The sequence below is a fragment of the Mobula hypostoma genome, chromosome 24 (assembly GCF_963921235.1).
Source record: "Mobula hypostoma chromosome 24, sMobHyp1.1, whole genome shotgun sequence".
Taxonomy (NCBI): domain Eukaryota; kingdom Metazoa; phylum Chordata; class Chondrichthyes; order Myliobatiformes; family Myliobatidae; genus Mobula; species Mobula hypostoma.
The window spans coordinates 50,300,809-50,316,721 of NC_086120.1; the positions used below are offsets into that span (position 1 = coordinate 50,300,809).

At 37.7% G+C, this 15,913-nt stretch overlaps 1 protein-coding gene across 2 annotated transcripts in view; it reads right to left on the reverse strand.

Annotated features, from left to right (window-relative positions):
• Positions 1 to 15,595, reverse strand: part of LOC134337577 (tyrosine-protein kinase ZAP-70) — a 152,839-nt gene extending 137,244 nt beyond the window's left edge. The window contains exon 1 of one of the 2 annotated variants that reach the window (XM_063032718.1): positions 15,432 to 15,595. The gene's annotated coding sequence lies outside the window, so the exon portion shown is untranslated. Of the gene's footprint in view, positions 1 to 7,734; positions 7,752 to 15,431 lie in introns of those variants that run through there. The other variant, XM_063032719.1, reaches the window with a different exon arrangement.
• Between the last annotated feature and the right edge of the window lie 318 nt (positions 15,596 to 15,913).

Consider the following 15,913-nt stretch of genomic DNA (forward strand, 5'->3'; position numbering starts at 1 on the left):
CTCCTCAACTCCATTCTAAAAGGATGCCCCTCTATTTTGAGGCATTGTCCTCTGGTCTTAGGTTCTCCTACCCATAGGAAACATCCTCTCCACATCTACTCTATCAATGCCCTTAACAGTTCGATTGCTTTCAATGAGGTCACCCCTCATTCTTCTGAATTCTACTGAATACAGGCCCACAGCCATCATGTGACAAGCCATTAAATCCTGAAATCATTTTAGCGAACCTCCTTTGAACCCTCTCCAGTTTCAGCACATCTTTTCTAAGATAAGGGGCCCAAAACTGCTCACAATACTCCAAGTGAGGCTCCACCAGTGCTTTATAAAGTTTCAACATGACATCCTTGCTTGTATATTCTAGTCCTCTTGAAATGAATGCTAGCATTTCATGTCTTCCTCACCTCACACTCAATGTGCAAATAAATCTTTAGGGAATCCAGCACAAGGACTACCAAGTCCCTTTGTGCCTTAGTTTTTTGTATTGTCTCGCCATTTAGAAAATAGTCAAACCTTTCATTTCTTCTACCAAAGAGCATGACCATTCAAGTCCTGACACTGTATTCCATCTGCCATCCCTTTACCCATTCTCCCAATCTGTCCAAGTCCTTCTGTAGCTTCTCTATTTTTTCAAAGCCACCTGCCATTCCACCTATCTTCATATCGTCTGCAAACTTTGCAACAAACCCATAAATTCCATCATCCATTTCATCATTCATATATTACATAAAGAATTGGTCCCACACAGACCACTGTGGAAAACCACTAGTCACTGGCAGCCAGTCAGAAAAGGCTCAGAAAATTGAAGAAACCAACATCAACCAATTCTTCTTTGCCTATCTTCAAAGAATTCCAACAGATTAATCAGGTAAGATTTGATCTTGAGGAAACTGTGCTGACGAAGGCCTACTTTATCATGTGCCTTCAAGTACCCTGAGCCCTTATCCTTAATAATCGATTCCAACATCTTCCCAACCACTGGGGTCAGGCTAACTGGCCTATAGTTTCCTTTCTCCTGCCTCTCTCCCTTGAAGAGTGGAATGACATTTGCAATTTTCCAGTCTTTCAGAACCATTCCAGAATCCAGTGATTCTTGAAAGATTATTACTAATGTCTCCATGATCTCTTCAGCCACCTCTTTCAGAAGACTGGGGTATACACCATCTTGTCCAGGTGACCTACCTACCTTCAGACCTTTCTGTTTCCCAAGCACCTTCTCTCTAATTATTTCAACTTCACATACTTTATGCCTCTGACACCTGGAACTTCCACCATACTGCTAGTGATGCAAAATACTTATTTAGTTCATCGGCTGTTTCACTGTCCCCCATAAGTACCTCTCCAGCATTTTCCACCATTTTCCAGTGGTCGATATCCACTCTCACCTCTGTTTTACACTCTATGTATCTGAAGAAACTTTTGGTATCCTCTTTAATATAATTGGCTAGCTTACTTTCATATTCCATCTTTACCTTAATTGCTTTTTTAGTTGCCTTCTGTTGGTTTTTAAAAGCTTCCGAATCCTCTAACTTCCCATGAATCTTTGCTCTATTATATGCCCTTTCTTTGGCTTTTATGTTGGCTTTGACTTCTCCATGGTTGTGTCATCTTTCCTTTCGAATACATCTTCCTCTTTGGGATGGATATATCCTGTGCCGTCCGAATTGCTTCCAGAAATTTGAGCCATTGCTGCTCTGCTGTCATCCCTGCCAGAGTTCTTTTCCAATCAATTCTGGCCAATTCCCCTCTCATGCCTCTGTAAATCCCTTTACTCCACTGTAATACTGATACATCTGACTTTAGCTTCTTCTGAAATTTCAGGGTGAATTTGATCATATTATGATCACATTCCCTCAGTGCCCTTTTACCTTAAGCTCTCTAATCAACTCTGGTTCACTGCACAACACCCAATCCAGAATAGTTGATCCCTAGTGGGCTCAACAATAAGCTGCTCTAAAAAGCAATCTAATAGGCACTCTAGAAATTCCCCATCCTGGAATCCAGCACCAACCTGATCTTCCCAATCCACTTGCATATTGAAACCCCCCATGATTATAGTGACATTTCCCTTTGGCATGCATTTTCTATCTCTTGTAACTTGTAGGCCATATCCTTGCTATTGTTTGGGGGTATGTATACAACTCCCATCAATGTTTTGTACACTTGCAGTTCCTTGGCTCTGTCAACAATGACTCAACACCTTCCAATCCTATGTCACCTCTTTCTAATGATTTAATTTTATTTTTTTTACCAACAGAGCAACGCCGCTCCCTCAGCCTTCCTGCGTATCCTATTGATACAATGCTTATCTTTGGACATAGAGCACCCAGCTATAATCTTTCAGCCATGATTCCATGTTGCCTATTACATAATACCTGCTAATATGTGAAACTACTGCAAGTTCATCTACCTTATTCTGTATACTGCACGCATTCTGACACAACACCTTCAGCCCCATATTTACACTTTTCGATTTTGTCGCACCATGCTCAGTCTTTTGCTTCGTAAATTTGTCTGAGGTCTTACCAACGTTTGCCTCCACAACCTCTCACCCTTTTGGTGATATCTCCTTTGCCCTCTCCATCTGTTCCCCATTCTCCCTGCAACTTGATAGTAACACATTGACTCTTCTGCTTTCCACAAGATGGCCTTGACCAGCTGAGTATTACTGTTTTTATTGTAGACTTTCTTCCTGGTTTTCTTTTTCTATCTTTTTATTAAGTTTCAGATTAATATACATAACAATATTAATGATACAAAGAGATCGGTGTAACATTGATAATGGTTAACATATACAAACATAATTCAAGTAAAATATATAATTCAAGCCTCCCAATCTCTGAGTAATTGAACATGAAAAAAGAATTTTATAAAGAACCCCTTAAATTAAAAAAAACAAAACTGCTAAGTCCTTTTCCTTGGGATAAGAACATTATTTGTCATTAACTCCACTCCTCCATAGATAAACAAAAGATTATTAAAAGGGTTCTGAAAGGAACAACTTACATCATATGAAAATGTTGAATAAATGGTCTCCAGGTTTCTTCAAATTTAACTGAAGAATCAACCATACCACATCTAATTTTTTCCAGGTTTAAACATAATATAGTTTGAGAAAACCATTGAAAAGTAGTAGGAGGATCAGAATCTTTCCATTTAAGTAAGATGGATCTTTTAGCTATTAGTGTAACAAATGCAATCAAACAGCAAGCTAAAAGGGATAAATGACCAACATCTGTCACTGGTAATCCAAAAATTACAGTAATAGGGTGAGGTTTTAAATTAATATGCAAAACTGTTGAAATAATATCAACAATATCTTTCCAATATTTATCTAAAAGAGGGCAAGACCAAAACATATATGTCAGAGAGGCCACCTCAGAGTTACATCTATCACACACCAGATTTATATGTCGGTAAAAACGAGTTAGTTTATCCTTGGACATATGAGCCCTATGGACTATTTTAAATTGTATCAGTGTATGTCTGGCACACATTGAGGAAGTATTAATGAGTTGAAGAATTTTCTCCCATTTCTGTATAGGTAAAGATACCTGAAGTTCTCTTTCCCATTCATTTTTTATTTTATCAGATGTACCTAGATGTATTTTTGTAATTAAATCATCCAGAACTGCTATTAAGCGCTTCTGATAGGGATTTAAACCTAAAATTTTTTTCTGTAATATTAGTTGGATCAAATATTGGAAAATTAGGTAAAATACCATTCAAAAAAATTCTAATCTGCAGATAACTGAAAAAATGTGAACAAGGCAACTTATATTTATTAGATAATTGTTCAAACGACATGAAACAATTATCCATGGATAAATCACGAAAGCATGCTATTCCCTCATTTTCCATAAGGAAAAAGCTTGATCAGTTCTAGAAGGTTGAAAGAAAAAATTAGATATAATGGGACTAAATAAAATAAACTCGTTCCATCCAAAAGATTTGCAAAATTGAAACCATATTCGTATTGTATGTTTAATTATTGGATTATTTATTTGTATATTCAGTTTGGTTAATGCAAAGGGGAGTGAAGCTCCTAAAATAGAAACTAATGAGAACCCCCGCACAGACTCGCCCTCCAGGTTCACCCATCATGGACAACGAATTTCATCCCAATCTTGCGTCCAAAACATTAAATATCGGATATTAATTGCCCAATAATAAAATCTAAAATTTGGCAGTGCTAAACCACCGTCCTTTTTTGATTTCTGCAGATGTTTCTTACTCAATCTAGGATTTTTATTCTGCCATATATATGAAGAAATTTTAGAATCAATAATATCAAAAAAGGATTTAGAGATAAAAATTGGTACCATTTGAAATAAATACAGAAATTTAGGTAAAACAGTCATTTTAATAACATTAATTCGACTCCACTAAGTGTTCTGGCACTTTAGTTCCCATCTCTCTATAATTCCAGTTTAGGGGCATGGGATTTTCACACAAAGTAGTCTCTAGGGTTTAAAAAATCATCTATGAATGGCAGTTCTGTGAGCGAAAATGCCTTGCTAATGAGAGAGGTCAGAGAACATAAGAACATAAGAAGTAGGAGTAGGCCATCCGGCCCATCGAACCTGCTTTGCCATTCAATAAGATGATGGCTGATCCAGCCATGGATTCATCTCCACCTACCTGCCTTTTCCCCATAATCCTTAATTCCCCAACTATGCAAAAATCTATCCAACCTTGTCTTAAATATATTTACTGAGATAGCCTCCACTACTTCATTGGGCAGAGAATTCCACAGATTCACCACTCTCTGGGAAAGCAGTTTCTCCTCATCTCCATCCTAAATCTGCTCCCCCAAATTTTGAAGTTATGTCCCCTAGTTCTAGTCTCACCTACCAGTAAAAACAACTTTTCTGCCTCTATCTTATCTATTCTTTTCATAATTATATATGTTTCTATAAGATCTCCTCTCGTTCTTCTGTATTCCAGACAGCAGTCCCAGGTGACTCAATCTCTCCTCATAGTCTAACCCCTCATCTCTGGAATCAACCTGGTGGACCTCCTCTGCACCACCTCCAAAGCCAGTATATCCTTCCTCAAGCAAGGAGACCAGAACTGCACACAGTACTCCAGGTGCGACCTAAACCGTACCCTGCACAGTTGCAGCGTACCCTGCTCTTAAGTTCAATCCCTCTTGCATTGAAGGCCAACATTCCATTTGCCTTCTTGATAGCTTGCTGCACCTGCAAACCAAGCTTTTGTGATTCATACACAAGCCCTCCGAAGACCCTCTGCACAGAAGCATGCTGCAATTTTTTACCATTTAAATAATAAGCTGTCCTTTCAGTTTTCCTTCCAAAGTGGATGACCTCGCATTTACCAATGTTGTACTCCATCTGCCAGACCCTTACCCACTCACTTAACCTATCTATATCTCTCTGCAGTCTCTGTATCTTCTGCAAAATTTGCTTTTCCCCTCAATTTAGTATCTTCAACAAACTTGTATTCACTACACTCGGTCTCCTCTTCCAGGTTGTTAATGTATATCATGAACAGTTGTGGGTCCATCACGACCCCTGCAGCACACCACTCACCAGTGATTGCCAAACAGAGTAACACCCATGTATCCCAACTCTCTGCTTTCTATTAACTAATCCTCTATCCATGCTAATATCTCCCCCAGCTCTATGCATCCTTACCTTATAGATAAGTCTTCTATACTGCACCTTATCAAATGCCTTCTAGAAATCCAAGTAAATAACACCCATCTGTTTCCCTTTATCATCAAAAAACTCCAATAAGTTTGTCAAACAGGATCTGCCTTTGCTGAATCCTTGTTGTGTCTGCCTGATGGATCCACTCTTTCCAGATGCCTCGCTATTTCTTCTTTAGTGATAGCTTCAAGCATTTTCCCAATTACAGATGTTAAACTAACTGGCCTATAGTTACCTGCCTTTTGCATACATTCTTTTTGAACAGTGGTGTGACGTTCACTGTCTTCCAATCCACCAGGACCTGCCCAGAGTCCAGAGTTTTGGTAAATTATCACCAAAGCCTCCACTATAACTTTCGCCATTTCTTTCAGTCCCCTGGGATGCATTCCATCAGGACCAGGGGATTTATCTATCTTTAGGCCCACAAGTTTGCTCAGTACTACCTCTTTAGTGATAGCTATTGTATCGAGGTCCTCAACTCCCATCGCATTCACAAAAGCTGTCTTTCGCATGTTAGACGTGTCCTCCACCGTGAAGACCGAGACAAAATAGTCATTCAAAGCCTCGGCCATTTCCTCATTACCCAGTATCAATTCCCCTTCTCGTGCTTCTGTTTTCTACTTTATATAAACTTTTACTATCCGTTTTTATATTTTGTCCTCATTTATTTTCATAACCTAGCTTCTCTTTCATTATTGCTCGCTGAGTGGTTCTTTGTTGCTTTTTAAAGTTTTCCCAATCTTCCAGTTTCCCACTACTCTTGGTGACTTTGCATGCACTTGTTTTTAGTTTGATGCTTTCTGTTATTTCCTTAGTTAGCCAAGAGTGGTTCTCCCCACCCTTACTGTCCTTGCTTTTAACTGGAATATTCTTTAGTTGAGCACTGGAAAAATCTCTTTAAAAGTCTTCCACTGTTCCTCAACTGTCTCACCATATAGCCTGTGTTCCCAGTCTACACTAGCCAAATCCTCCCTCATCACATTGTAGTCTCCATTGTTCAGGCATAATGGCCAGAGTGGTTCAAGTTGACAGGAAGATAACAGTAACTTAAATAACCACATTTTACAACAGTGGTGTGTAGAAGAGCATCTCTGAACACACATGTAGAACTTTGAGGTGGATGGGCTACTGCAGCAGAAGACCATGAACATACATACTGGCCGATGTATTAAGTACAGGAGGTACCTGGTAAAGTAGTCACTAAGTGTAAAACATCGTACAATATAGCATAATATGGGCCCCTTAGCCAACAATGTTCTACTGACCTACATAAATTTACTCTGTGAAGAAAGGAAATCTGCTATTAAATATATAAAATATCAGCAGCTGAAGCCACATCTGTGGGAAGAGAAGCAAAGATATCATTACAGGTTGACAACCGTTTGTCACAAATCTGCCATCTGAAGGTGGAATGTCATGAGTAGAGACGATGAGTCAAGGAAGTGGTTTATGTTCAACCTCCATCTATTTGTCATTGACAGGCTTCGAGGAAAGATAATACTAATTCTGAAATTATGGCAATGCACCATTTTTCATGTTTCTTGTTAGTTTAGTGCAGTTTTTTATGGGCCATAGGAGAAATTTGGTAACGTTAAATTGACCACCATTTTGGCATAATTTTATGGTGATTGGAGGAAAGTATAGGAGGGATGCTGGAGTTAAGCTTTTTTTTAATCCAGAGAGTGGTGGGTGTGCAGAATACCCTGTCAGGGGTGGTGGTAGAGGCAGATGCATTAAGGGCATTTAAGAAACTCTTACATGGTATGTGGATGATAGAAAAATGGAGGGCTATGTAGGGAGAAACAGTTAATTTGATCTTCGAGTAAGTTAAATGATCAGTACAACACTGGACTAAAGAGCCTATACTGTACTATATTGCTCTGTTCTATCCTGACCTGCTCTGGCCAATGCAATTCCGGCTTCACGCATTAACCCTAATTCAATTCATTCTTAACTCTTCCCTTAGTTCATGGGGGACTCGGGGGACAGGCAATAGATAACAAGCAACAGGGGACAGGGGACGTTGCCAGCAACAGCCTATATGTAATGAATAAATAAAACTTACCTAACACTCTTCCATCTTTTCCAAATAAAAAGCCTTGCAGAGGGTGGTTAGGGGATCAGAGGTTATTGGAGTCTCCCTACCTTCTGTCCAAGACCTCTTTCAGAGTCAATGCCTCCAGAAGACACGGTACATCATTAAAGACCCTCACACCCTCTCCATGAACTGTTTGTTCTTCTGCCATCAGGCAAATGCTACAGGAGCATCAAAACTAAAACCACAAGGCTACTAAACAGCTTCCTCCCACAGGCAGTCAGACTGCTAAATAGCTGCTCCACCTGACTCTGCATTGGACACTTTTAACTTGCACTGGACACTTATAACTGATTTTAACTGACATGTGGCTGTTGTGTTTTACTATTTATTGTTATGTTTATTATTTAGTGGTGCGTTCGTTATGTTATGATTGCACTGCCCCTGAGAAACGCTGTCTCATTCTGCCCTGCACAGCTGATGTATGGTTAGAATGACAATAAAGTTTTTTGAATCTTTGAATCAAACTCTATTCCCCTAGGTCAACAATTGTCAGCAGTTTTTAGCTGCTTAAATTCTAATCTCTGTTTTACCTTCCTGAAAACACTCCAACATGTAACTCTCCCTCTCTTCTACTGGCTCCACTACTCCCAGCTCTCTGGCCATTCTTCCGGTAATGCCTCCTAACACCATTTTCTGTTTATAGAACAAAGAAGGTAGGCCAGTACAGTACAGGAACAGGCCCTTCAGCACACAATGTTGTGCCAAACCAATTAAATTAGTAATCAAATGGCTAACTAATCTAATCCCCTCTGCCTAAACAATGTCCATATCCTCCTTTTTTTCCTCACATTCATGTGCCTGTCTGAATATCTCTTAAAAGTCTCTGATGTTTCTGCCTTTACCTCCACCCTAGGCAGCACATACCGGGCACCCACTACTCTGTGTAAAAAAAATCTTATTCCTCACATCTTCTTTGAAATCCCGCCCCTCCCCCACCTTAAATACATGCCTTCTGACATTAGGCATTTCAACCCCGGAAAAAGATAATGTTTATCTACTCTATGCTTCTCATAATCTTATAAACCTCTATCAGATCTCCCCTCGGCCGCTCCAGAGAAAACATCCCAAGTTTGTGCAACCTCTCATTATAACACATGCCCTCTAATCCAGACAGCATCCTGGTGAACCTCTATATATTCACAGAGAGAGCTCCCATTAGTTCTTGTCATATCACACACCCTTTAATCCAAGCAACTTTGTCTTGAACTGTTGAGTGCTTTAATATCAATAGTTCTGTATAACTGAGAAAGTATTGATATTCCTATATACTTTGTACTGCTGTGTAATCCACATTAGCCAATGGTGTAATATGATGGCTGATGGGACCATGAAGACACTGATTATCTGGCACGATAAGAGGCCCTACTTCCTCAGACCTTTTTCCCATCAGATACAGGATTAGTTACACTTCTAGGGAAATCTGGTTCCCACAACTACCATTGCTAAAGATTGATGATAGATGAACATGGATGATGGCTAGAAAAATGGAGAGCCAGATAGGAGAAAAGGGCTAGTTTGATCTTGAAATAGTGGCCTGAAAGGCAGTACTGTGCTGTAATGGTCTATGTTGTATGTTCTATGAATCTGCTGTTCAAAATAAGGAGGCACCCATTTAAGGCAGGGCTGATATGAATGTTTTTCTTTTAGTGGATCATGAACTTTTGGAGGTCATTTTCAAAGAGATTAAAAGAAAGTCTTCAAATATTTTTAGTGCAAAGGTAGACAGATACCTGATTGTCATGGGGGTGAAAGTTTACCACAAGAATGCAGAACTGTGGCTAAAATCAGATCAGACATTATCTTATGAAGTATTCAAGGGGCTGTGTGGCATCCAATCTGTATATTCCTTTCACTGCCAGAAGGGGAATGTTGGGTAAAAGATGGTAGTTTCCTTTCAGTATCCCAGTAAGTGAGAATGGGATGACAAACTTACCCAAATTTCCCTCCAACCTGATTATCAAAGTGTACACTTGATTTATTTTCCATCTTGCATTCCTTTTATTTTTATTGAGAGATACAGTGCAGGATAGGCCCTTCTGGCCCAATGAGCCGCACCACCCACCAAACCATCGATTTACCCTGAGCCTAATCACAGGACAATTTGTAATGACCAACTAGCCTGTACATCTTTGGAATGTGGGAGCAACTGAAGCACCCAGAATAAAACCCATGTTTTCACGGGAAGGACATATAAGCTCCTTACAAAAGATGCCGGAATTGAACTCCGAGCTCCAACAACCTGGGTTATAATAGCGTCCTGGTAATTGTTACACTACCATGGTGCCCCTTGTTTATGGTCATTTTATTTTCTTCCAGATGGCATAAAGAAACTACAATTTCATATTTAGTATGGGTTCTAGCCCAGGATTGGGGTTTTGCTTAACTTCGATCAACATCACAATAATGCAGATTTTCCAGAAAGCAAGGAAAGCTGCAGGTGCTGGAACCTGAATGTTCAGGCTAACCTGAAACTTTAATTGGTTTCTCTTCCCACAGATGCTGCTTGACAAGCTGGGTTCTTCCAGCACTGCTGATCATTATCACTTTGTTATTTGTGTAAATCCATAACTGACTCGACCTCACTGGCTGTATGGTATCCTGCTTTGTAAAGCATGAACTAGAAATACAGCTCCTGCTTTGAGAATGTATATAACTATTGTTAGCACCACTCACACCATTTAGGTATCACAGTAATGTAGCGGTTAGTGTGACAGTTATAACTCGTTTTCACATCTCTCCATGAACACATGGGTTCCCTCCCGGTGCTCCGGTTTCCTCCCATGCTCCAAAGATGTACTGCTTAGTAGGGTGACATGGTCATTGCAAATTGTCCTACGATTAGGTTAGGGTTAAATCGGGGTGCTCAGCAATGAGACTTGTTAAGTCAGAAGGGCCTGGCAGTGCTGTATTATCAAAATAAATAAAACGTACACACATATCCTGCTTCGGTTCGAAAAACCAAAACACTTACTAAATTTAACCAACTGAAGCTTCTAAAATTTGCCTTCTGACTTTTAAAATACAATTTTGGAGAGCAGTCACTTACTCCGAAAAAATTAGTCAGAAAACCAGGAAGATATTTTTGATATTATTTCAACAGTTTTGCGTATTAATTTAAAACCTCACCCTATTACTGTAATTTTTGGATTACCAGTGACGGATGTTGGTCAATTATCCATTTCAGCTTGCTGTCTGATTGTTACACTAATAGCTAAAAGGTCCATCTTACTTAAATGGAAAGATGCTGCTCCTCTTACTGCTTTTCAATGGTTTTCTCAAAATATATTATGTTTAAACCTGGAAAAAATTAGGTGTGGTACAGTTGATTCTTCAGTTTAATTTGAAGAAACCTGGAGACCATTTATTCAACATTTTCATATGATGTAAGTTGTCCGTTTCAGAACCCTTTTAATAATCTTTTGTTTATCTATGGAGGAGCGCAGTTAATGGCAAATAATGTTCTTACCCGAAGGAATAGGACATCCCTGTTTTGTTATTTTTTTAGTTTGGGGGTTCTTTATAAAATTCTTTTATCATGTTCAATTACTCAGAGATTGGGAGGCTTGAATTATATATTTTACTCAAATTATGTTTGTTTATGATAACCATTATCAATGTTACACCGATCTCTTTGTATCATTAGTATTATATATATATATTAATCTGAAACTTAATAAAAAGATTGAAAAAGAAAACCAGGAAGAAAATCTACAATAAAAACAGGAATACTCAGCTGGTCAAGGCCATCTTGTGGAAAGCAAAAGAGTTGATGTCTTAGATCAAGGTGTTATTATCAAGCTGCAGGGAGAATGGGGAACAGATGGAGAGGGCAAAGGAGATATCACCAAAAGAGTGAAGACAAGATTGTTTGAGGATAAATTGCAAACAAGGTCAACTGGCTGATATGTTAATAGGGGAAGTTAGGGAGGGTGGATATTGGCTTTTCTTATAAACACTGTGAAATACTGGGCATTCAATAACTAAAGGGTGTATGCTTAATGTCAGAAGGGGAGGACTTCATTGAAACTTTTTTACACAGAGTGGTACATTAATGGTATGAGCTGCCAGAGGATGTGCTTGGGGCAGCTCCAATAATGACTTTTCATAATGGACAGTAGGAAGTGTTTACAAGAATAAGGGTCTAACATGGATAACGCGACTAGCTTTAATAGGCATTTGGTCAGCAGAGATCAGCTGGGCTGAAGGGCTTGTGATCACGCTCTGTGACTCTACATGAATACAGCGAATGAGGACACAGAAAAAGGAATTAAAAGTCTTAGCTAATATTTTAAAAATTTTGAAGAATGAAAACTTATGATTGAGAAATAAGATTCAGATTACCTGAGATAATTCTAACACTTATTCTTTTTTAAAAATCAAATATGAGGTTATGAACTACTTAACTGAAGGAATGAAATGACAAGCAAATCAGTAATTGTGGATTACAAAACATTTGCTTATGCCCCAAGCAACAAAACACAGTATCTTCATGGTATTTCACAACCCAATATTTTACCATTCTTCTGCTTAAGCCCATCACCCCTACTGAGGCATAACCGGCTGACAGCAGCTCGCCAGAGACCTCTGTCCTAGGATGATAGAAGGTAGATTGGCTCTGTGACTTCTGCTTTCACCACACAACTTTTTATATCTCCTAGGCAAACATCCTTCTCCTAAGGATGAGGTCTTTGCAGCTTCTGTTGGTTTTTAGGGGATGGGGTTCCGAGTCTCACACCCAAGCCCCCCTCCTTTCACAGCCAAGCTTGGGACTGCCTATGGCGGAGTTAATATTTTAGCATTGCACGGATAAAATTCTACAGAAATATACGATGCCATTGTTCAGATATGACTTCAGCTCTGGCAAAAGTATCAAATATGTGCTGAGGCATTCATGTAAAGTTCCTTGACTTTCTCTGCTGCAACAAGCCTTCACAGAATGAGTGTTGGCTTTCATGCATCATAAGCTTACAGTGCCTTTCTCATTGTCGAAGAATTTCTAGGCCGTGGAATTTTAATGTAGCTATTTGCCAAAAGTTCAGTAAACTGAATCTCATATTTTTTTCTTGTGTTTTGAATAAAGTCAAGATCCAGCTTTAGTGTCATCTGGAAAATTGAACCACACCAATTAATTTCATCCATTAATTGAAACCTAGACAGACATATTAACGTTTTTTCCTCAACTGATTTGGGCAAGAGCTGAACCTGCTCTCGTTATGTTATGTACCACATTGCTTATGAATCACTTGGAGTACTTTTGAATGCTAATGGACAGGAGATAAATTCCTTTTCCCTTTCTTGTTCATTTATCCTCCATTTTCATTTGCCTCTTCTAGGAAAACATATGGTGTTAGTGTAGTGTGTGCAGTATATTGTTTTGCACATGTATTGCACAGGCTGGATGTTGCATAAGTATTTCTCTCACCAGTCTTTGCCCATATGCATTTCCTAGAAATTTTTAAAATACATTTGCAGCAGAACCGAAAATCATAAAAGACAACAATCTTACCTATACTGAATAGCAAATTTAAGATTCTTGTTTGTAAAGTTTAATAACCTTAAATTGATAGATGAAGGTTACATACATCTCCAATACCTAAAAGAAGTCAATAAAAGATTTCTCTCTCATTTAAAAACTGAAGTCACAGTAAAAAAAAATTCACTTAATTTTGCTCGCCCATTCCCACAACTTACGGATTCACTTTGAAGAACTGTTCATCTAATGTTCTCAGTACTTTTTGCTTATTTTTTTACTATTATTGTTGTTTTTTCTCTTTTGTATTTGTACAGTTTGTCTTTTGCACAATGGTTCGTTGTCCATCCAGTTGGGTGTGATCTTCCATTGATTCTATTACATATTTTGGATTTACTGTGTGCGCCCACAAGAAAACAAATCTTAGGGTTGTATATGGGGACATATAGGCACTTTGATAATAAATTTACTTTGAACGCTGAGTAGCATAATTTTCTCCACTGCTGTGGTCCTTGCACATTTCTTGCATGGAGTTTTGATACAGCAATTATATTGGGACTGATATTCAGACAAAAGCAATTTCATAAGCTACCATTTGACTAAGTATAGATTGTGAATGTAAGGTACTAATATATATATATATATACAGAACATTCGTTGCTGCCTCTTAGAAATTAAAACTGAAACTACCAGAAATACAAATTCATCTAGAGCATAAAAAACTATATCAGGTTTTGAGTGAGGGTGATTCTTGAAAACTTATTAAGTACTTGGCACATTTTAAAAATTAATACCTTTGAGTCTTTATTTAAAAAGTAGAAATTTGTTTCTACAAAAATACAAAATAAACAAAACGAGACATAACTCAAACTGAGGTGCACCATGTAATCCTGTAACATAAAGTACTGGAGGCATATCTCAAATGTAAAATATGTTTAACAGCATTACCAGCCAGAGGCTATTCATTTTCATGATGAAGGTAAATTACGGAAATTAATCAGTTTTTATATTTTACTTTTTAAAAATCGTATACTCTGTTGAAATAAGCTGGTAGAAATGACTGAGTAATTCTACCGATATCAACTCAGTGCTGAATTCTAGTATTTACAGTTGTCAGGTTTTAATAAAATGAGATTAATAATTAGAAAGAGGTTTACAGGAAATTATAATTTAAAAATTGCATGTTAAAATTATATAATTTTGTATCCTTCTTTAAACATTTCATAAAGTCAATTCTGCTGCGACATATTAGTTAAGCAGAAAGTGAATACAAAGGATGGTACAACACAAATATCTAAGATGACAAATTAAATTGTTTATATGTACTTATGAATAATTATTTTTCAACCTTCTAGTGCATTTTAATTAAAAGGATCAACACAGCTAATTATTTCTAAAAAGTTAAACATCCTTAAAATGATTTAAGAGGTAAAATTGACATTGACAATAGAGAGATCGAATGTATGCTGCTTTAATTTTTTTGCTGACTTGTACAACCCTTTTGCTACTCTGACTCCTTTTGCTCGTATTTGCTTTACTTTCTTGGTGCTTCTGGAAATAATTGTTCTGCACTGCAAGTTGTACAGTTAATTTGATAAACATACTCATCTTAACTTCCCCAAATCATTACTTCAGCTCCAGGAAACGATGAAACCGCCATCAAAACAGTCGCCATGTGATAAAATATCTGCGATGATATGAATGTGGCGGTACAAAATAAAAACTGATTTTTTAAACTAATTTTATAGAGGAATAAATTTAAAATAGGAATATTGAGACAAATCTGCATTATCATCTTATCTGGTAAATGAGTTTTCATAACATTTTTCACCATTTAGCCACATGCGCGCTGCATTTATAAGCAGTTCTTTATCATGTTAGTTACATCTTCAGAGTAACTGTAGCGGCAATAAAGTCCCAAATGTTTATGAAATAACTTCAGTCAGCGACATCTTTTTTGAAATGTTAAAAGATCCAAAAAGAAATAGAACAATCCATATAATCAAGAGTAATCTCCTATCACTTTATTACCTATGTAACATAATAATGGATAAAGAATCAAGTGTGGCGCAGTTATAAAATTAAACAACTCAACATAAAGTGAGCAGAATAAATGGTGTAATTAAGATCTCTTAACAATTTTCCTTTTAACTGGGTTTATGCTTCTGTGACATGTTGGTAATTTGACACTTACCTTTATTCGAGTTTTCTCTCAGTGCTGAACTCGGGCTGTGGCCTGACCTAATGGGCTCCTGAATCAGCTGCTCTTGAGACTGGCTTCGTGGCTGTGAACTTCAGTTCTGAATGTTATTTGCTTACTTTTATTATTTGCACAATTCATTTTTTTTTCTGCACATTGGGGTGTTAGACGGCCTTTTTTTAAAAAATGAGTTCTATTGGGTCTCCTTGTTTTGTGGCTCTCTGTAAGGAGACGAATCTCATGGTTGTATATAGTATACATACTTTGATAATAAGTGTATTTTGAATTTTAAGTAGGGCACAGCAGGCTAAAACTAATCTGGTAATTAACAAAGGAAATTATTTTAACTTTAACAAGAGATCCGTTTAGACTTTTTTTGCTCAAAATGTGAACGTGTAGAAGTTTAAAATAAAAATATTTGGTCTAGAACCCTAACTTTATTCCTTTGATGTTTGTGAATATGGGATAGTCATTGT